This window comes from Rhinatrema bivittatum, chromosome 16 (genome assembly GCF_901001135.1).
Source record: "Rhinatrema bivittatum chromosome 16, aRhiBiv1.1, whole genome shotgun sequence".
Classification (NCBI taxonomy): domain Eukaryota; kingdom Metazoa; phylum Chordata; class Amphibia; order Gymnophiona; family Rhinatrematidae; genus Rhinatrema; species Rhinatrema bivittatum.
The window spans coordinates 41,468,991-41,492,924 of record NC_042630.1 but is presented as its reverse complement, the minus strand read 5'-3'; positions in this window follow the sequence as shown (position 1 = coordinate 41,492,924).

Below are 23,934 nucleotides of genomic sequence, written 5' to 3'. Positions count from 1 at the left end.
GAAAAAAATGATTCAAGATTTCAAAAGGGCATGGGATAAACACTGTGGATCCCTAAAAGCAAGAGGGAGGGGAATAAAGTAAGAGGCATGTGGGTAACTTGCTGTGTGTGGTGGATACTCCATTAACAAATAAGCCTTTGCAAGGGTTTAACTTGTTGGAGTGGCAGATACTACCCTTAATAAGTAAGCCCTCATACTGGGATGCAACTCAGAGTGAAAAGAGGAAAGAGGAATTGGATTCAGACAACAAACAACAAGACATTGAACTGTACAGTCTGGGAAAACAAATAAGCATAGGGATAACTTGTTTGATGTTATCAGTTACTACCCTTAACTAAAAAGCCTGATACTACACTTCTGATGCAACTCCAATATTGCTCTCTGCTACAACTGCAGGGGGGAAGGAAATTGAACTCAAACAGTAACCAACAAGAGTGTGCAGGTAACTTGCTTGATACGGAAGTCATTAACTTTAATCAAAAAGCCTGATACTACACTTCTGAATCCAACATTGCTCCCTGCTTCAATGGCAGAAGTGTGTGTGTGTGTGTGTGTTGGGGGGGGGGGGGGGGGAGGGAAATTGGACATAAATAGTAACCAAGAGCCCTGACCTTGGCGGTTTGAGTAACTGAGACGTATGGGAAATTGCTAACTATGGGAGCTTGCTGGGCAGACTGGATGGGCCATAAGGTCTTTTTCTGCCATCACTTCATTGCTTTTATGAACAATCACTTACCTGATCCATTGGGGATCCATGAAAGTGGCCAGGCTGGATCCTGATGCTGGGGCCTTGACGTGGATCCCGGACTCATACTGCAGCATGGCCCAGAGGCCAGGTCCCAATATCGTGGCCTTGGCCCAGACCCAGGCCAAATGACGAGGCATGGCCAAGAGACTGAGTCCTGATGTCTGGGCTGAATCCTAGGACAAATCCTGGACCTATGATTGCTGTTGAGGCCTTAAATCAAAATGGTGCTGTTCACTGGGGTGAATGCACTGATGTAAATGAACTCTGGTGCCAGCTTAGTAGGCAGTGTCAGTTGAAGAAGAAAAGAAGAAAGAAGAACACATTGTTGGAGCTGCTCTGAGGTCATGGCTATGGGTTTGTACCTGACCCTAGGCAAAGGCCAAGGCCCAGGCATCAAGATCCAGCCTTCAAGTCCAGGTTAAGACCCTATCATTGATTATCAGTCTTCAAACTAGGCCATGGTATCGTATTTTGGCCTGAGCTCTGGCCAAGGCCAAGGCCATTGAGTTGGGACCCAACCTTCAGGCTGAATACTGGCATCAGCCTGGGTCTGAATTGAGGTCCTAGCATAGGTCCTGGTCTCTGGGACAGGCCATGGCATCGGGGCCTGATTCCCAAACCTCTGTCCTAGGCTGATGTCCAGGGCATCAGGATCCAGTCTTTGGGCTGGGCCATTGCTTTGGGCATGGATCTGAGTCAAGGCTCTGTCAGAGGGACTCAGCCTTCATGCCGGGCCCATGACATCGGGACCTGGCTTCTAGGCTGGTTAGTGGCATAGGGCCTAGACACAGCCTCTTGCCTAGGCTAAGGTCCAGGTGGCAGGACATGGGCTGTGGGCTGGGCCCTGTTGTTGTGCCTGGGTTCAGGTTGAGGCATCATCATCAAGACACTGTCGCCAGGCCAGGATGTTGCAATTGGGACCTGGGCACTGGCTTTGGCCTAGGCTGAGGCCCAAGCATTTGGCCTTGAATAAGCCGAAGCTGAGGTCCACTGCGACTTCCTGCAACTTCATCATACACAAGTCAGAGGTTTCAGCCTGGGCCTAGGCCTCACTGGTAGATCCCCACAACACAAGGTAGAGTCGTGGCCTGGGGGTTCCTGGCCCCAGCATTTTCTGGGTGGGTGTGTGGGGAAGAATGGATGAGAGGCCACGTTTTTTGGTTTTTTTTATGTTTATTTTTTTTTTCACACAAACTTAATGAAATCAAACATTCCACAAAGAAATTTATAGGAAACAATTTCCAACAAATGAATTGAAAATGAAACATTTGTTTTCTCTATTCACACCCCTACTGAAACAAGGATCTGGCTGGCTTTATTTAGGTGGCAATAGAAGAAAATATATTGGATTAGGTATTGGGCAAGGCCAAAATGTATTTTTTCTTGTCTTTTCCATACTCTGTAAATGGAAGTCCATAAGCACAAAGGCTTTAGTTTAAGCAATAAACATTCCTTATCTTCCAACTCTATGGTGAAGGAGAATGTGGATAATGTTGTCATCACACAAACATGGTTCAGTGACTTCTATGAATGAAATATACTCATAATGGGCCTACAATCTGTTTAGGAAGGATAGAGTTGGCAGAAGAAAGGGAGAGGAGTATCTCTTTATTTCAAAAATAATTTCAAAGTACTGAAATATAGAAAGCTTTGGGGACAAAAGGGAGGCATTCTAGGCTTGTATTGAGAGAGGTAATGGCACTTCCAAGTAGAGTATCCACTCCATGGTAAGACCACACCTTGAATACTCTATGTAGTTCTGATCCCCACATCTCATAATTGCACTGGAAAAAAGTCCAGAGAAGGGCGATCAAAATGATAAAGGGGATGGAATAGTTCCCCTAAGAGAAAGGCTAAGAGGTTAGAGCTGTTTCTGTTTGAGAAGAGGCAGCTGAGGGGGAGATATGATAGAGGTCTCACAAAATCATGAAAGGACTTAAAGCGGTAAATGTGAATCAGTTATTTACCTCTTTTTATATAATACAAATACTAGGGGCAGTCCAAGAAGTTAGCAAATAGCTCATTTAAAACAAAATCGGGAGAAAAATTATGTTTCACTCAACACATATTTAAGCTCTGGAATTCATTGCCAGGGGATTTGTGGTTATGGCAAATAGTTGTAACAGGGTTTAGAAAAGGTTTGGATGGGGGCATTCCAAGATGGCTGACCTGATGGTTTTGAAGTGATTGCAGTCCCATCCAAACTTCCTCTAAATACAATTATATGCTGTACACAGCAGAGAAACGCCACACCAAAAGAGCGTGCCTCTACATCTGAGGTTCCCTCCAATTCGAATTGTGGGGCCGATGGACACTCACGTTTGTCAGGAAAGACCGAAGGCTGGGAGAAAGTTCGCAGCGGGGTGAACGAGAGGAAGTCGAACTCGTTACCCCTGAGGAACTGCAGATATCACTGTCCCTGCTGATCGTAGGCCTCCAGATGATCCAGTGAAGACAAGGCTCATTGATCAGCTGTGAGCAGTGGAGCAAGGCGAGGGGGTTGGAGGAAGCAGCCCTAAGCCCAGCACTCTCTAGCAATGGAGGATTTGTGAACCCCACAGAGAGCCTTGCTGGACACGGGGATGCTGCAGACAATGGAGAGATCTGCCAACTGGAAAGGTGGATCAATTACAACTGACACTTGGAAATTTCATTTGGTAAGACCAGATTCCATTACTTTAGACTCCATATGGGAGGCAATAAAGTCTCTAAATGAGAATTTGCTACTTTAAACAAATTTCACTAGTTAGTTCATATAGTAAATGGAGAAACGTGTACATTCAATGGAAAGGACAGTGGAAAAGATAAAGATTCCTGTAATTTTATTAAAAAGGAAATTCAAGTACACTCAGAGCTTCAGCCAGAATGTTATTAAAGAAAATCATTTACTATCCTTTTAAAATGGAAACTGCTAGAAAATAAAATAAGGGGAGGAATCTCCGTATATTAAATTTCCCCAAAGAGCCATTGGTTTCCTGCAAAGGATATGTGGAGAAGATACATGAATACAGGTTTTGAAAATTTTGTAACCTTCCTTATAGAATCAGACAAGCAATGGATAATGACGCTGTTCTTTCGTCATCGCCAAGAGACTTTCTTGAGGTCTAAGATTAGTATATAATCCGGACTTATCCAAACCTACACAGTTAAAAAGAAGGCAGTTTCTTACATTGAGATCTAAGGTGCTCAATATAGGTGCCCTTTTATTGTTAAAATTTTCATGTAAATGTGTAATTAAGTTTCAGAATAATACTGATGTTTTTTATACTCCAGAACAGTTATCTTTTTGTCAGATAAAGCTCCAATAGTATTTTCTTTCCACATCTCCAATATGTGAGTAACCATAAAAAGCCTGCAGTTGTACGATTGAATGTAAATCTTCCCATACTGTCAGATCTCATTTCCTTTATAATGGTATTATTTTGGGTTGTGTTTGGATCCCCCCCATTAATGTGGTCTTGTTAAATCAGAGATATTGGATACATTTTTTTCTTTTCTTTTTTTCTCTTTTTCTTCTTTAGAATTTCAATTTCTCAGTAATTTCAAATTCAAGTTGTATTTTCTTAAATGTATAATGGATAATGCATAAAGAAAAAAAAAAGAAAAAAAGAAAAGGTTTGGATAAATTCCCTAGAGCAGAAGTCCATAAACTGCTCTAATCAATAAGGCTTAGTAACTTGGGATCTATTCATTTAATGCTTGGGTACTTGCCAGTACTTGTAACTTTGGTTGGCCACTGTTGGACGCAGGATGCTGGGGCTTATGGATCCTTGGGTCCTGACCCTGTGCAGCATATCTTAACGTCTTATTTTCTTATGAGGAAATGAAGAGAGATCTGGCTGAAGACATCCAAAAGTTTGGGCAAGAAAGGTTGATAAGAGATTTGTAAGAGATTTTAAGCTGCTGGATACTAATTGAAGAATGCTGTCAATGGACTCATATGAGTAAAGAGATATTGGACTCTTTTCAAGAGAATAGCCTCAAACAAATGTAGATTGAATTCGCAAGGGAATGGGCAATATTAGACCTGGTACTTACAAATGGTGACCTTAGCACCAGTGATCTTTACCCAATATGGTCCTGTAAAATGCACAAACAGTACCAATTTAAACAACTACTAATGATCTCCTTTTTTCTTGTCAACGCACAATCAGTGACAAAAAAATTTTCCCATCATCACTGACCTAATATATGACACAAAAACCAAATTTATAGCAATAACAGAATCATGGCTAAAAAATCAGATGTAGTGCCACAGAACCAGATACCAAAAAAAACCTATGAAGTATTCTCAATCCCGAGAATAAATAAAAGAGGTGGAGGATTACTACTAATCATTGAAAAAAAATTAAAACTAAATTAATCCCAATCTCAGCGCCCACGCATCATGAAATCACGCTTTTTGACATGAACCATTTTCAAATCTGCCTGGTCTACTGCCCACCAAGTCTCCTTGAATTAAACATCTCCCCCTTATTGAATTTTTCACAACACAGCTAAATCCCTCTAAACCACCATATATTAGGTGACTTTAATCTTCACATGGACGTTCTCCCCCTACTAATACCTGCCAAACTCTAATTGACATCATGACGGCATTAGGCTTCAAACTGATCACAGATAAGCAACACACAAAGCTGGCCACTCATTAGATCTCACTTCATCAACAGTAGCTTCCTGGAAAACATAAGAACGGGAATACACACAAATCCCATGGTCAGACCATTTCCTCATTAACTCCCAGATCAAGCACGCAAGACCATTAATAAACCAAAACATTGAATCAGCAGAATTCTCTTACCGTCCCCCCTTCAACACAGATATACTCAAAGACCGACTTTCCGAGAATTAACTCACATTAACTATGCAAATAGCCATTGACGCAAACAACCGACTGGTTAAATAGAACCACTACCTTGGCGAATGAAATAAACCCTATGCAAAAGTCCCTCATCAAAGAATCAAAGCAAAATAATCCATGGTATAGTGCACAAATCAAGGAAATAAAATGATGCCTTAGAAAGAAAGAAAGAGAATGGAAAAATAACAAAACCGCTGATAATTTAACAAAGTACAGGAAAACAACTTGCATACTACAAAAAAACAATCGTAGACACTAAAACAAAAATACTACAGCTCAAAAATAGAAAAATTCTCAAATAACGCCAGAACCCTATTTAACATAGTAAAGAATCTAACTAGTGACAACACAAACAACTGCCAACTTACAAGAGAACCAATGCAATGAGGTAGCTCAATTCTTTAAAGAGAAAATTGAGAACCTGAGAAAAAAAATCCCTAACACTACCAACCAAGAGATTAAAATGATCACTAAAGATGTTAGTAACTGGTCAGAATTTGAAGAAGTATCACAAGGCGAAGTCAAGAAAACGATAAATCAAATGAACCCTGCCACCCACGTAATTGACACCATTCCCATTACTGAACTAAAAAAAACTCACCAACACAATAGCTCCAACCCTAATTAAAAATCATCAATCTCTCACTTGATGAAGGAGTAATGCCAGATACCTTGAAAGGAGCCATTATTAAACCAATAATTAAAAAAGGAACTGGACCCAATAGTTCTCATAACTATAGACCAGTCCTCTAACTTATACCCTTATAGCCAAACTAATTGAAAAAAACAGTACAAACAACAATTGGTCAAGCCATATTGAATGTAACAACTATTTTACCCCAGTGAACATGGGTTTCGCAAACACTGCAGCACTGAAACTCTACTATTAGCTTTACAGATAATATCTTAAGAGGAATTTGATACTGGAACACACTACATTCTAGTTCTATTAGATCTCTCCGCAGCATTCGACACAGTAAATCACAAACACTACTCAAACAGACTGAAAGAAATAGGTCTCACTAATAAAACCAATAAAAAGGTTTGAGTCATACCTTAAAAAACAGATGTTTCCAAGTACAAATAAAAATACACTTTCGGACAAAGTTACACTACTAACTGGTGTCCCACAGGGATCGGCCCTGTCAGCAACAACTCTTTAAACATTTATCTCCTCCCGGTATGTCACCTACTAGCAGGACTTGGAATCATACAACTACTTATACGCAGACGATATACAGCTACTGCTACCAATTGTAAACACCATTGAAGAAACAATGAAACTTGCTAATACCGTATCTTGAGGATAATTAAACAGCTCTTAAATCAGATGGAACTGGTAATAAACATCAACAAAACGGAATTCCTACACCTTGAATGTAAAAACATACATCATATACAACCAACACTCATAACTAAAAATAACCAAACCATTGAGCTAGCAACTAAAGTATGAAATCTAGGAATAATAATTGACCCTGAGCTAAACATGAAACAACTCATCTCCTTGAAAATAAAGGAAGGATATGCGAAACTACTGATCCTAAGACGACTTAAACCTCTATTAACACTAAACAATTTCCGCAGTTTTTACAGGCAAAGATATTCGCAAGTACAGACTACTGTAACTCCCTGCTTTTAGGATTACCACAATCCACAATTCGGCCACTACAAATATTACAAAATTCAGCTGCTAGAATTTTGACCGGCAAAAAAAGAATGATCACATTACAGGAACGCTTGCCGATCTACACTGGCTCCCAATTGAACCAAAGAATTCAATAAAAGGCTTTATGCATAATACATAAACTAATCCACGATGAAAAAGATGACTGGCTTAACACAGCACTGTGCGTACATGTCCCACAAAGAAACCTAAGATCTGCTAATAAACTTCTACTAAATGTTCCCTCTGTCAAAACAGCACGCCTCACGCAAGTTAGGGAGAGAGCACTATCTCTGGCTAGCCCCATGCTATGGAACACCATGCCAATTGAAATAAGGCTGCAGATAAACTTCAAAATATTCAAAATCCAATCTGAAAACCCTGGCTATTTAACACAAGCTTTTTATAAAGAGAAGGGAAAAAAAACAGTTGATTGATTAGGATGCACCAAACTAGAAACTGTTATTTGTAACCTACAAATGCACATTAAGGGGTTAGATTTTAAAAAAACTGCGCATTCACGTACTTTTGTTGGCGTACCAGTCGCAACCAAAAGTACGCTGGATTTTAGTAGATACGCGCCTAGCCGTGCGTATCTGCTAAAATCCAGGATCGGCCGCGCGCAAGGCTGCCGATTTTGGGCAGCCGGCGCACGCCGAGCCGCGCAGCCTGCCTCCGTTCCCTCCGAGGCCGCTCCGAAATCGGAAGAGGCCTCGGAGGGAACTCTCTTTCGCCCTCCCCTCCCCTTCCCCTCCCTTCCTCTACCTAACCCACCCCCCGGCCCTATCTAAACACCCCCCCCTACCTTTGTCCGGGGATTTACCGCCTCCCAGAAGCAGAAGTAAATCCCTGCATTGCTAGCGGGCCACTGGCGCGCCGAGAAGCAACCCGGGGGCGGTTCCGGAGGGCGTGGCCACGTCCCGGACCGCCCTGGTCCGAAACCACGCCCCCGGGGCCCGCCCCCGAAATGCCGCGTCCGCCCCCAAAACGCCGCGTTGATCGGCCCCACCCCCCGACACGCTTCTGACAAAAAACCCCCAGGACTTACGCGAGTCCCGGGGCTCTGCGCGAGCCGGCAGGCCTATGGAAAATAGGCGTGCCGGCGCGCAAGGCCCTGCTCGCGTAAATCCATGCGGATTTACGTGAGCAGGGCTTTTAAAATCCGCCCCTAAGGTTAAATTCTTTCCGTCTAATATGCTCCATACAGGACAAACTTAATGTACACACATAGTTTATTGAAGTGAATTGTACCGCACTATGATGGCACATGATTAATTGTATCTATACCACTTACTTTATTCATTATCGTGCCTTGCTGTAAAACCGTTGTGATGGTTATCTAACGACGATAGGTATAGAAGAGCTTTTAAATAATAAATAAATAAATAAATAAATAAATAAATAAATAAATATTACTACTAAGGCAGAGAAAAATCATACAAAGTCAAAAGTTCTCATTTTAAAATATACTGAATTTTGTAATGGAGAAAGTACCTAAATGAGACTCTGGCTCAATGAGAAGATGTGGGTAAAGTGAAAGAATAGTGGGATAAACTAAAGGAGTTGTAGCAAGGGCATCAGATCTGTATAGAAGGCATTAATAAAAATAAGTGGAAAAGATAACTGGCATGGGTAACCAAAAAGGGTGGCTGAAGTAGTTGATGCCAAAAGGTTAGCTTTCAAAAAATACAAAGGATCACAAAAAAACCCCCCCAAAACACAGGCAAGAATATCTAGTTAAGATGAAAGAAACTAGAAACTAAGTTAGGATGGCCAAATTCAGGCTCAGATTTAGGCACCTCCAGTGCCAAAACTTAATAGGCATCTGCTTCTATCCAGGCCTACTTCCAAGTAGAGATGTGAATCGTGTGATCGATCGTCTTAACGATCGATTTCGGCTGGGAGGGGGGAGAGAATCGGATCGTCGCCGTTTGGGTTTTTAAAAAATCGTGAAAATCGTGAAAATCGAAAACCGGCACACTAAAACATCCCTAAAAACCCACCCCGACCCTTTAAAATAAATCCCCCACCCTCCCAACCCTCCCCAAATGCCTTAAATTACCTGGGGTCCAGTGGGGGGGAGGGCGGGAAAACCGGCACACCTAAAACAACCCTAAAACCAACCCCGACCCTTTAAAATAAATCCCCCACCCTCCCGAACCCCCCAAAAATGCCTTAAATTACCTGGGGTCCAGAGGAAGGGTCCTGGTGTGATCTTTTACTCTCGGACCTCCGGTGCTTGTAGAAATGGCGCCGGTGTGCTACCTTTGCCTTGTCATATGACAGGTCAAAGGTAGCGCCGGCGCCATTTTGTTTTTGTCCCCCGAGGTCAGGAGCGTAGGAGATCGCTCTCGGACCCCCTCTGGACCCCCAGAGACTTTTGGCCAGCTTGGGGGGGCCTCCTGACCCCCATAAGACTTGCCAAAAGTCCAACGGGGGTCCGGAACGACCTCCTGCAGTCGAATCGTGTTGTCTATGGCCGGCGCCATTTTGCGCCGCCATTTTGCGCAAAATGGCGCCGGCCGTAGACAACACGATTCGAATGCAGGAGGTCATTCCGGACCCCCGCTGGACTTTGGCAAGTCTTGTGGGGGTCAGGAGGCCCCCCCAAGCTGGCCAAAAGTCCCTGGGGGTCCAGCGGGGGTCCGGGAGCGATCTCCTGCCGCAAATCATTTTTCCGTACTGAAAAACCAAAGGTAGCGCCGGCACCATTTCTACAAGCACTGGAGGTCCGAGAGTGGAAGATCACAGCGGGACCCTTCCTCTGGACCCCAGGTAATTTAAGGCATTTTGGGGGGGTTCGGGAGGGTGGGGGATTTATTTTAAAGGGTCGGGGTGGGTTTTAGGGTTTTTTTAGTGTGCCGGTTTTTTCGCCCTCCCCCTTCCCCCGACTTACGATTTTTTGACGATAAATCGGGGGAATTGTTATTGTATCTCGGCTCTAACGATTTTTGATGATTTAAAAATATATCGGACGATATTTTAAATCGTCAAAAAACGATTCACATCCCTACTTCCAAGTCATGGCAGTGCTCAGCTCTTGTACTAGCAGAATGGAGAACTAAAAAGAAAATTCAGCACAGGGGCTTCCAGTTGCTGGTCATGCTCTCAAGACCCTGCAAAATCCCTACCTTTGCAAGGGTTTCCATAGTAGCAGGAATCCCATGTGGTAGGAAGGGAAGGATGCCACAGATGCTTGAAAGCATGACCGGCAGATGGAGGCCTTGTGCTAAATTTTGGTTTTGGAATTGTACTACTGCTTCTGGTAGGGCTCAGCACCGCTGTGACTCAGAGGTAGAGAGAAGGGACCACAGAGATGAGGAAATAGGTTTAATCAGAGGACCCTCACCCTATCTCCTTCACAAATTCCTGTACGACTGATAGCTTTATTTATGTATTTGTTTGGTTATGCCTTTATATACTGTAGTTCCAGAAGTAGATTACGACGGTTTACAAATATAGCATTGGATTACAGTGTAGAAATATAATTAAATTTCAAACTGCATTCATATAATAGAATGAAAAAGATATAAGAAGAAGAAAGTTATTAATAACTACAACAATGGAAAATAATTCCAAGGAATTATTTAAATATAAGATTTAAAAAAAACTATACAAATCAAAGAAAAATTAAGTGTGAGATCAGTCTTTTTACTAAGAATATTTGAATTAATTCAGGTGAGTTCATAGGCATTTTTTCAAGAGCCATGTTTTTAGATCTTGCTTGAATTTCTGCAAGCCAATAAAGATCTATCAGGGTGGGAGTGATATGATCACATTTTCTAGTTCCAATGAGAATTCTGGCAGAAGTATTTTGGTGTAGTTGAAGAGGTTTAATTAAGTTTGCATTAAGGCCTAGAAATAATGAATTAAAGTAATCTCGATTAGAAAAAATTGGAGTTTGTAACAATGTGCAGAAAGTCCTGGAAGGTAAGCAAAGGTTTCAGATGGTGAAGCATTCTCAGTTTGGCATAACCAGATATGAATATCTTCGAAATATGTTTTTTCATGTTGAGGTTTTCATCAATTTGGATTCCTAGATCACGTACTTCATCAGCAGTTGATATATTGGCTATTTCTATGTTTAGTATGGATGGTTTGGAGGTGTATTTTCTTTTCTTAGCCAAATTATTTCAGTTTTGTTAGTATTAAGAGTCATTTTCAGTAGAGAGAGAGCTCTTTTTGGATAGATTTCATGTAGTTGGTTAGGGTTGCTGTTGTTCTTTCAAAGGATTTTTATCCATTGTTTTTCGTATTTTCTAAGAAGCTATTTAATTCATCGTAGTTCTTCATTGTACCAAGGTTTATTTGTTTTTGAATTATATTTATTTGGATCTTTTTTATTTGTTCAAGACACAGTCATCAGCTTTCATTTATTATTTTTTGCCAAAGGTCATGAGTAGAAGAAGAGTTTTCTTAGTCTAGATCTGATAATTTATTTTTGATGTGTTCTTCAATAATTTTGCGGTCTATTCTTTTTCTTGTATTTGATTATCATGAAGTTGTTTGAAAATGATTGTTGTGAATATTGTAAAGTAATATCAGCTTTAATCAGTTGATGATCAGACCAAGGTATAGTTTTGTGAGATAATGAAATTTGGCATTTACATATATTAGCAAATATTAAGTCAAGAATGTGAGCAGCTTTATGTGTTGGTTTAGTTACAAATTGATTCCAGCCAATGGTTTTCATTGTATCTAGGAAGATTTCACATGCATTTGATTTTTGTGAGTTGTCAACATGAAGGTTTGAAGTCACATAAAATTATTCCTGATTCAGGGTTTGGGAAAGACTTAATAAAGAGTTCAATTAATAAGGAACAGTTTTTTTGTAGAGAACCGAAATATGAGTTGTCCATATAAGACACATAAGAAATTGCTATACTGGGTCAGACCAAGGGTCCATCAAGCCCAGCATTTTGTTTCCAACAAAGGCTAAACCAGGCTTCAAGAACCTGGCAAGTAACCAAACACCAAGAAGATCCCATGCTACTGATGCAATTAAATAGGGATGTGAATCGTTCAAAAACAATTAAAATTATCGTCAGATAATTTTAAAATCGTCCAAAATCGTTAGAGTGCACGATACAATACAAATGCCCATGATTTATCGTCAGGGGCATTTGTATTGTATCGTTAAATAGGGCAACGGGAATTATTTGGGGGAGGGCGGGAAAACCAGCACACCAAAACAGCCCCTAAACCAACCCCGACCCTTTAAATCCAATTCCTTACCCTCCCCACCCTCCCGAACCCCCCCAAATGTTAAGTTACCTGGTGGTCCAGTGTGGGGGGGGGGGGGTCCCGGCGCGATCTCCCCGCTCTCGGGCCATCGGCGCCATTTTGGCTGCCACTAATTAAAAATGGCACCGATGGCCCGATTAAAAAAAAAAAAAACCACCCAACCCTTTAAATCGACCCCCCACCCTCCTGACCCGACCCATCGCTAATTTATTTTTTAGGAAGGCCCACGCCGCTAAAAAAAAACAAACCCACCCGACCCTTTAAATCGACCCCCCCCCGTCCCGACCCCCCCCAAAAGCTTTTAAAGTTACCTGGTGGTCCAGGGGGGCTCGGGGAGAGATCCAGGGGAGCCTCGGGGAAAGATTTCCGTTCCAGGCATCAGCTGTTCTAAAAAAAAAAAATGGCGCCGATGCCCCTTTGCCCTTACCATGCGACAGGGTATCCGTGCCATTGGCCGACCCCTGTCACATGGTAGGAGCACTGGATGGCCGGCGCCATCTTTAAAGATGGCACCGGCCATCTTTACTCATCAGCCCCTATTATACTATGGGCTGATGAGTAAAGATGGCAGGCGCCATCTTTAAAGATGACGCCTGCCTGAGTGAAAAATAATTTTTTATGATTAGTCTTAAATGTGCTACTTGCTAACTTCATGGAATGCCCCCTAGTCCTTCTATTATCCCAAAGTGTAAATAATCAATTCACATCACTCATTCAATACCTCTCATGATTTTAAAGATCCCTAACATATCCCCCCTCAGCCATCTCTTCTCCAAGCTGAACAGCCCTAACCTCTTCAGCCTTTCCTCATAGGGGAGCTATTGCATCCCCTTTATCATTTTGGTTGCCCTTCTCTGTACCTTCTCCATTGCAACTATATATTTTTTGAGATGCGGAGACCAGAATTGTACACAGTATTCAAGGTGCGATTTCAACATGGAGCAATACAGAAGCATTATGACATTTTCCATTTTATTAACATTCCCTTCCTAATAATTCCTATCATTCTGTTTCCTTTTCTGACTGCTGCAGCACACTGAGCTAACGATTTCAAAGTATTATCCACTATAATGCCTAGATTGTTTTCCTGGGTGGTAGCTCCTAATATGGAACCTAACATCATGTAACTTCAGCGAGGGTTATTTTTTGGATGCCCAGTCTTCCAGTCTTGCAAGGTCCTCCTGTAATTTATCACAATCTGTTTGTGATTTAACAACTCTGAATAATTTTGTATCATCCGCAAATTTGATAACCTCACTTATCATATTCCTTTCCAGGTCATTTATATATATATATATATATATATATATATATATATATATATATTGAAAAGCACCGGTCCAAGTACGGATTCCTGAGGTCTAAACAGATCACTTACCCTTTTCCACTGGGAACATTGACCATTTAATTCTACTCTTTGTTTACTATCTTTTAACCAGTTTCTAATCCACGAAAGGACATCACCTCCTATCTCATGACTAGTTTTTTTAGAAGCCTCTCATGAGGGACTTTGTCAAATGCCTTCTGAAAATCCAAATACTCTACATCTACCAGTTCACCTTTATCCACATGTTTATTAACCCCTTCAAAAAACCATGTCTTTCTATATGCGCTACGATTTTGATCTTTGGAATAGTTTCCACTATTTTTCCTGGCACTGAAATCAGGCTCCCTGGTCTATAGTTTCCCAGATAGCCCCTGGAGCACTTTTTAAATATTAGGGTTACATAGGCCACCCTCCTGCCTTCAGGTAGAATGGTTTTAATGATAGGTTACAAATTTTAAGTAATAGGTCTGAAATTTCATTTTTTAGTTCCTTCTGTACCCTAGGATGCACACCATCTGGTCCAAGTAATTTGCTTCTCTTTAGTTTGTCAATCTGGCCTACTACATCTTCCAGGTTCACAGTGATTTGGTTCAGTTCATCTGACTCATCACCCTTGAAAACCATCCCCAGAACTGGTATCTGCCTAACATCCTCATTAGTAAACACGTAAGCAAAAAATTTGTTTAGTCTTCTGCAATGGCTTTATCTTCCCAGAGAGCCACTTTAACGATTCAGTCATCTAAGGGTCCAACAGGCTTCCTCACAGGTTTCTTGCTTTGGATATATTTTAAAAAGTTTTTATTATGAGTTTTTGCCTCTATGGACAAATTTATTTCAAATTCTCTCTTTGCCTGTCATATAAATGTTTTACACTTAACTTGACTATGCTTATGCTTTATCCTATATTCTTCAGATGGATCCTTCTTCTAATTTTTGAAGGATGATTTTTTGGCTAAACAGACCTCCATCACAAATAGAAGAAATGGAAAGAGATTTAAGGTCAGATTTTAAAAGGGCCACGAGTGCAAATACCAGCAGTTACGTGCCTGGCTGGGCCCCTTTGAAAATGTGTGCAGTGCACAAGGCCCGGCCAGGCACATAACTGCTGGTAATTGCACTCGTGGCCCTTTTAAATCTGGCCTTAAATCTCTTTCCATTTCTTCTATTTGCGATGGAGGTCTGTTTATTATTCCTCCCCCCCCCCTCCACCCTCACTCTCTCCTTCCTCCCCTCTCCTCTCAGCTCATCCACAACCGGCAGACAGGGGGGGCATCCCTTGCGCGCGCCGCCGCTCCTGCTCCTCCCTCCCTCGCGTCGTGGCCGCCGCAGTCACCGCTCCTGCTCCTCCCTCCCTCGCGTCGTCGCCGCCGCCCCTGCTCCTCCCTCCCTCACGTCGCCACCACCGCAGTCGCCGCTCCTGCTCCTCCCTCCCTCGCGTCGTCGCCGCCGCCCCTGCTCCTCCCCTCCCTCACGTCGCCGCTGCCGCAGGCTGCCGCTCCTGCTTGTCGTCGCCGCTCTTTCCTACTGCTGCCGCCGCTCCTGCTCCTAAGGAGCAGGCGCCATTTTTTTTTTCGAGCACACTCCGCTCTGGCCGACGTGCTCACCCGCGCGGTGCACAGTAGAGCTGCTCTCTACTGCACATTTGCGGCACGTCGGTCAGGGCTCCCTTATTATATAGATTGAAAAGTAAGGGTCCCAATACAGATCCCTGAGGCACTCCACTGTCCACTCCCTTCCACTGAGAAAATTGTCCATTTAATCCTACTCTCTGTTTTCCTGTCTTTTAGCCAGTTTGCAATCCACGAAAGGACATTGCCACCTAGCCCAAGACTTTTTATTTTTCCTTGAAGCCTTCTCATGAGGGACTTTATCAAATGCCTATTACCACTGGGAGTCTGGGCTGGGAAGGTAACAACACTACAAACTTCCTCACTTCTTCACAGGTAAAAAGATCTCTCCACAAAGCTGCACCCCACCACCTCCAGAGATGGCACAACACACTTACATCAGAAAGCATTTTCTCATTCTAGAAATCATATTATTTACTTTCTTCTGTGTAAGTAAGACAAATCCAGAATCAGGTAGTAAAGAATTTCTTGTCTATTGCATGTGAATAATAAAACCACATCCCACCAATCTAACATAAAGAAAATAATCTATTCATTTATATGGCTTCAAGGAGCAATTTCTTTTTGATTTAGATGGTGGAGCTCCCAGAGTGTGTTCTCCCCCTCAAACACCCATGGTCCTTTTATTTTCCTTTCCTCTGAGTGCTTAATTCATTTACCTCCCTTTTCTCCATAAATGGGCACATTCACTCTTAAATATGGCCAGAAAAAAAGTCCCTTCAATTACTCCTCTCACAACAACATCTTCTTCACTTCTGGAAATTATCCCAGGCTGGCAGCATTTTGTGAGCATAAAGATCTTCCTTGACACCTTCTCCCTTTAATGATTCCCTTCCTCCTTGTGTCATTATACATCCCTTCTTTTCCTTCTAAACACAACTTTAACAATTGATATTACCTTCCATGGAAAATAATCCACAAAATGTTTACTCTCTCCACTCTGCATGGAGTTTCCAGAGCCAGATGTGACCATGTCATGCAGTGCATGTGCCAGGGCATAGACAGCATTATACCCACTGTAGCTGCTCCCAAAGAATTTGGCAGTGCAGTGTTTCATGAAGACCCGTGGTTCATTTCTGCGACATGTTCGTTTGATGTTCTTATTGCAAAGGTTGTTACACAGGCTTAACCAAAAAAGCTCATACTTATCTTTTCTTCTGGGAGCAGGGTAGGATTCACTTTCTGGACAAATTTTGAAAAGCTGGGAATGTTCTCTCTACTGTTGTGAATGCCAAGGTGTTGTTCTTTATCTTAGGATTGAAACGTATATCGTACATGCCTGAAACAAAGTCCGATTTATGTGTTGTGATCCAGACCTTGCCAGGTACCTCATTTATGCGAATATGATTTAACAGATTATATGCAATTTTTCCATTACAATAGTATATGATCACATTAGTTGATGATGTATATATGGTTTCATTAATTTTATGTATTTTCCCCTTCTGACAGCTCATTAGTACAACTGAAAATTCTGTGAATTCAATACAGCCACTGTTCTGCTCAATCCCTTCTTTCAGGAAATCGAGAGCCCTCATGCTGCTTTCATCATCAGAAACAATGATGCCAACCCAGGGTCCAGTCAAAATGCTTCAGTAACTTTAATATTCCCTCGCAGAGGTGCAGCTCATTAGGTATTGTCTGGTAGAAATAAGGAAACTTAACAGCATCATTCATTAAAAGGTTCTCTGACACATAGCTGATCTGTTGAGAAAACAAAAATCATTAGCTTTGTCATGGTGGATGAGACTCCGTTTTTTAAATCCTGTGCTACATATTTAAAAATAATTAGCACTGTCTCTTCATTCTGACTACAACTTTATTACTTTCTGTTTTTTATGACATCAGAAACATGCTTTCATCCTTCAGTGATTCAATGACATTGATCTCTATCTGTCCAGTGACCTTTTTCAGGCTATTTTACCTTTTTTGTTAAAAATTATATGCAGATACAGTTCCAAAATTATCCCTACACTTTCATACTTTTCATTGACTGATGCAGGGTGAAGTATGACTTTTCAATAGGCTCTGCAGTTTTAGGGTGGGAGGAGAATGGATTGAAACTGGATTAATTGCTAGAGGGTCTAGGTGAACTGGAGATGACTAGGTGCACTGGTGGAGTGTATCAGCAAACCCGTGATAAATTAGTTACATGCTACAAGTATTTTCAAAATGGCATGCATGCATACTTTGGGGCAGATTTAAAATGTCTGCGCGCGGCCTACATTGTACGCGCTACCCGGTGTGCCACATGTACGCCCGATTTTATAACATGCACGCACAGCCTCTGGCCACGCCCATGCCTCACCCCCAGGACCGCCCCGCCCCTACACCCGCCCCGACCCCAGACCACCCATTTTTTCAAGCCCTTGGACTTCCACGCATCCCGGGGCTTTACGCATGCTGCCGGGCCTTTTTGAAAATAGGCCCGGCGCTCATAACCCTCCTACACACGTAAATCCTCCTGGATTTATGAGCTTAGGGCTTTCAAAATCTGCCCCTTTATGAATTATCTGCATCCACGTATAAATCATGGTTTTAGATGTACTTCTTATTATTCTTTATATGCACCTAGAATATATGAACATGTAGTAATAAAACGATAGAAATGTTTTGCAATTTCTTGGACTGGAATATTTGCACGTGCTCAAACAAATGCATATGATTACAGAGTAGAACTGTATGGTATTTTAAAACTTTATAGATCTCGTCACACTACTCTATAAAATAGAAGCATCAATCTCTGATGCTCACTTACCATGCATAAATACCGAGGAGAGATTTGAAAGTTAGGCTTTTTCGAGGAGTCATTCAGGTTTTACATGTACTCAATTGCACAGAGTTCCTCTTCTGTGCAGATTTTTCTCGCTCGTGGCTGTTGTGTTTGGTAGTCTGTGGGCTAACCCCACAAATATCTGCTCTTACATCCAGCCCCAAGGTGGCCACTGAGGCCATGAAGCACCAGTGCCTCTCTGCATGGCAGGATGCTGCTTGCCGATTTCTGCAAGGAGCCAGTGGGCTTTTACACAGCAGGACATTGCCGTATCCAGCAGGTTGCACCTCCCACTAGGTGTGCCACACGTGCCATGCTACCACATTTAAAAGACTGCAGCTGTGAAAGTCCCTACAGCCTCTAGAGATGACATCACAGAGGCTTGCCTTATAAAAGGCAGTTTTCCAGCTAAAATACGTCACAGCAACAGGTTTAGAGCATGTTACTATAGCATCCTCTCTTCAGCTGAGCATGTCTTCAGTTGTCTTGTCTCAGCTCAGCTTGTCTTCAGCATTTTGTCTCCAGCTCCTGTGTGTCCCCTCAGTGTTCCATGCCTTCTTTGCTTCTCACTTGACCTCCCTGGCCTATCCATCCCTTCTTCTCTTTGGACTGATAACTGGATTAACCTTGAAAGGACCTTGGACAATGCTGGACTGCTGTTACCACTGCCACTCACTTCTGCCTGATCACCATGTGCCTATGATCCTGCTATTGAAGGACCTCCTTTCCTGCTCATTGCAGAGGACTCCACCAGCTGTCCCCTACACCCAAAGGCTCAACTTGAGGGGAAACAAGTGCTGGTATAACTGAAACCCCAGCTGGGTTTTCAGCTTCATCTGAGGTCTGCCTGCTGAAGGTTGGAACCTGAAGGGAGGAGCCCCTGAAGGTTATGCACCAATCCACCACTCAACCTAAGGGTCCTTGAATGAATATTGGTGAAGATGGAGCAGGCCCCAACATGCCATGAGTACAAACCATCCCACTCGTGGCCGAAGATGGAGCAGGCCCACAGTTTTGCCATGCCAGAGCCCATTCTGCTCACATCAGAAATGGTACAGGACCTGGAAGCCATGAAAGAGCCCATCTCACTTTTCGACAAAGATGGTTGCAGCCCCTAGCAGCTGTAAGCATTGCTAATCCTGCTTGGCAGTGAAGATGAAGCAGGCTCTGGCCTCCCTATGAGCAGAGCCTATGCTACTTGCATTGAACATGGTACAGCCCTCAGCAGCTGCAAATGGACCCCATCCCACTCATGGAGATGATGGTGCAGGCCCCTGTGAGAGTGAGTCTAGGTTTTAGTGGCGTTAAGACGACTACAAGAGGGTGTGTGTGTGTGTTGTGAGAGAGAGAGAGAGAGAAAGAGAGAGAGAGGGTCTTAGGGAGCCTATGTGAAGGGTAGTACTGAGAGAGGGGTTCAAAAGCTGGGATGTGAGATAGAGTGGATTGGATTGAGCCATGGGGGGGGGGGGGGGGGGGGAGGAGAGATAGTGAACATTGGAATGAGTTGAGGCTTGAGAGGGCAAAGTGAAATGAGACTGCCAAGGGGAGTAGAGAGAGCAGTGAATGGACACTCTTCAGTGTACTTCTAGGGAACTTCTGAACAAAATATTTAAACCTCTACATCTTTAACTAATACATTTTTTTCTGTATTTCATTTTAAATTAATTACTTAAAGACTGCATGTATAGTTATGTTTGGTGAACAAACACTATCCTATAGCATCCAATATCGAGGAGGAATAGCAGCGCAGTAAGATCTAAAGTCAAATGCTATGATCCCAAAACATTAATCAATTTTAACAGTGTGAATACACAACATAGTATTGAAATTGTCTTAGCCAGAAGACCTCATACAAGGCATACATTTATAATGCTAGTTAGCACGAAGTTATACCAGCAGTATAATCATAGGTCTGATGGTGTTCAGGGTTCAACTTTTTTTTAAGATTTTCTTTTTGCTCAAGTGAGAAATAATATGGCCCATATTAGGATTTGCAAAGTTTTGCAAAATTGCACTTAGCTTAGTGTGATCGAAGAAACAGCTGAGACATGGTCGTGAGGTTGTACACAGTGCCAAGCCCGACACGGACCATGTTTCGGCTTCAAAAGCCTTCATCACGGGCCAGTGATATCTGCAGATTTATACAGCATCCTTAGTAAAACACAATTTCTAATCGTTATGTATATAGACTTGTACACAACAGGAATACCAATGTGAAAGTGCGATAGCAGCATATTTGAAGCAGTAATGTTTCTCCTCTACTGGAGGGGCCACTTTTCACCCTATTTTTCAAAGCAAAATTCACCAATCAGCGGTGGTATACGCCCAGGAAGTGACGCAAACCGTTGCTAGGAAATTCATAAAAATGAATACCATTCTATGGCTGCATTAAGCCCATCTGGATGTATACTGTTTAGCTGGAAAATCCAGCTTTGTTCCTGGAAGTTAAGGAGTTTCTGTGGATCACCCCCTCTTTCGTTAGATATATACGATCAATGAACCCGCCACCTCAAATCCACAAACCGATGTTGCTTATCAAGACAATGTTGGACAATAGGGCATTAATTTTGCCCGTGTTGAGACATAGAAACATAGAAACATAGAAATGACGGCAGAAGAAGACCAAATGGTAAATCCAGTCTGCCAGCAAGCTTACACATTTTTCTGGATCACGGTTGAGACAACTACGGTTGTCTCAACCGTGATCCCACAGAAACTCCTTAACTTCCGGGAACAACGCTGGATTTTCCACTAAACCGTATACATCCAGATGGGATTAATGCAGCCATAGAATGGTATTCATTGTTATGAATTTCCTAGCAACGGTTTGTGTTACGAGCGCGCACGGGCCGCGGTTCGTCTCCAGCGGGTGGTGAGCCCTTGGGGTCACGGCAGGACTCAAGAGGAGCCCCAAAGCCACACCGGGGGAGGTGAGCTGAGCAGGCATTGGGAAGCCAGGCGGGTACAAAAGCAGGGAGTCCGACCCTCAGCCGGACCTGCACGCCCATGGTAACCAACACTGGGAAGTTGACTGATGAACGGTCCTCCGACTGTTCCCAGCCCTTCGGACCTGCCGCTGGAAACGGCAATGGGCAGCAGGCCGGACAGAGGCGAGGGCAGACAGAGTCCTTTACACTGAAGACATCAAGACAGGCAGGTGCAGACATCGTAGACAAAGGGCTAGTGCAGACATCGTAGACAAGGCTAGTGCAGACATCGAAGATGAGGGCTAGTGCAGACATCGTAGACAGGCTGAAGCAAGACGTTGAAGAGGAGGGCTGGAAGGAGACACGGGCACTGTCCCTGAGGGCGCCCTACTCAGCCCCACCCACGGGACTGAGTTGCGGACCACCCCCCGTCCCCTACGCGCCCTACACAGCCCAGGAAGGCTGGTCGCGGACCACGCGGGAGCAGGAGAGTGCAGGGAAGATCCAGGTGAGCAGGAACTCCGATGCTGGGATACTGACATCCGAAGCCCCTTCGGCTGGCAGGCACGGAAGCTCCAGAGCGCAGGGAAGAATCCCACTGTTGGCCCACTCCAGGGCCCAACAGGCCAGAAGGCTCAGGAGCCAGACAGGACGTAGGGCAGAACAAGTGGAAACTGGATCAGGACATTCAGGAACACATCAAGGCAGACATCAGTAAACATCAGGTAGTGGATATCTGGACCGAGACAGGACAAGGAGCCATCAATATGGAGGACCTGGATCGGTCAAGGTTACAGGCGACTGTAATGCTCAATCGGCAGGCAAGTTGCAAGTGACAAAAAGTCCTTATATACTGGAGGTTGTAGGCAACTCCTGGGAGGAGCTTGCCAGGACCGCCCACGCTGGCCCTATAAATAAGGAGGAGAGCTGCGGGCCGGCCCCTAGGAGAAGGGCGTCGCCAAAACAGGAAAGTCCAAAACTACGCTGGCCTGCACGCCACAGGCACAGCTAGGCCTCTCAGGCCCTGGAGCAAGTCACGGATGGAACACAGGCGAGGCCCTGGCTTCGGAGCGGCCTCCGGGGGAAGGTGAGAGACCACTGTAGCGCAGCAACAGGGGGATCGTAACAGTTTGCGTCACTTCCTGGGCGTTATACCGCCGCTGATTGGTGAATGTTGCCTTGAAAATAGCGCGAAAGCGGCCCCCTCCGGTAGAGGAGAAACATTACTGCTTCAATATGCTGCTATCGCACTTTCACGTTGGTATTCTGTTGTGTACAAGTCTATATACGTAACGATTAGAAATTGTGTTTTTACTGCTGTTTAAATCTGCAGATATCACTGGCCCTTGATGAAGGCTTTTGAAGCCGAAACGCGGTCTGTGTCAGGCTTGGCACTGTGTACGACCTCACGACCATGTCTCAGCTGTTTCTTCGATCACACTAAGCTAAGTGCAATTTTGCAAAACTTTGCAAATCCTAATTTGGGCCATATTATTTCTCACTTGAGCAAAGAGAAAAATCTTAAAAAAAAGTTGAACCTGACACCATCAGACCTATGATTATACTGCTGGTATACTTCGTGCTAACTAGCATTATAAATGTATGCCTTGTATGAGGTCTTCTGCTAAGACAATTTCAATACTATGTTGTGTATTCACACTGTTAAAATTGATTAATGTTTTGGGATCATAGCATTTTGACTTTAGATCTTGCTGTGCTGCTATTCCCTCCTCGATATTGGATGCTATAGGATAGTGTTGTTCACAATTGATATTTATATCCTTTAAGCACCGCTATTTAGTAGTACCACAACATGTGGTCCAATGTATACAGCTATACTGAACAACAGGTGGCGCAAGCTCTGCAGGGTCCTTTGCTGCTTGATGAACCTAACGTCCTGGACACAATCATGGTCATCCTTATCAGATACATATCAACCGGTCATTCGCTCTGAACTCCATGTATCCACTCTATTACAATATATCAAGTTAGAAATGATTCCCCGTGGTCTTCGGTGGAATCTGGAGCCATCGATCTATGGAGATGATGAAGAATTTGTACAGAAGTGGATCGCAATTCTGAACAAATGTTCTCTCGATATCATGTTGCTGATTGTGGAAACCACTAACAAAATCTCTCATTCTTTAAAGACCACATGTGATGAGATTAAGAGTGCTTTGCAGTCATCTGAAAATTTAGAAGACTATGACAAAAAGCTACATGAATTTAAACCAATCCATGGATAAATTCAGAGCAGCGATCCGGCAGGCTAATAAATCTCTAAGAGGGACGAGAAAGACTCTGCAGCAGGTACTATTTTTACATGGCAACGCCGTCAAATTCCTAAACCACGTAAGGTAGTGTTTGCCAAATCTTCCTCTGGCTCTGATGAGGATAATTCAGAAGTCCAACAACCTGTAACATCAGATTCGAGATTATAACAACTAACCCTCCTCTAATAGACGTTTTGGCCGACGTTTTTTTTCGCCAACACGGGACCAATTGTCGGAGACGGCGGCCACCGGCAGACTCGATCCCAGAGCAGTCGCTATCCACCGTAATCAACATCTCCTCTCAGCAGCTTTGAAGCTCACAAATGTCCCTACTTGAAAAGGGCTATATCTTTCGTGCCATTTTATCAATATGATGCCCTTTTCCATCAGATGCGATTTATACCAAATTTTTTCGCCAAGTTACAGTTGAAGCTATTTTTTTGCATCACAACACCCTACCATTGAAGGCTCCATTGTTATGCCGAAA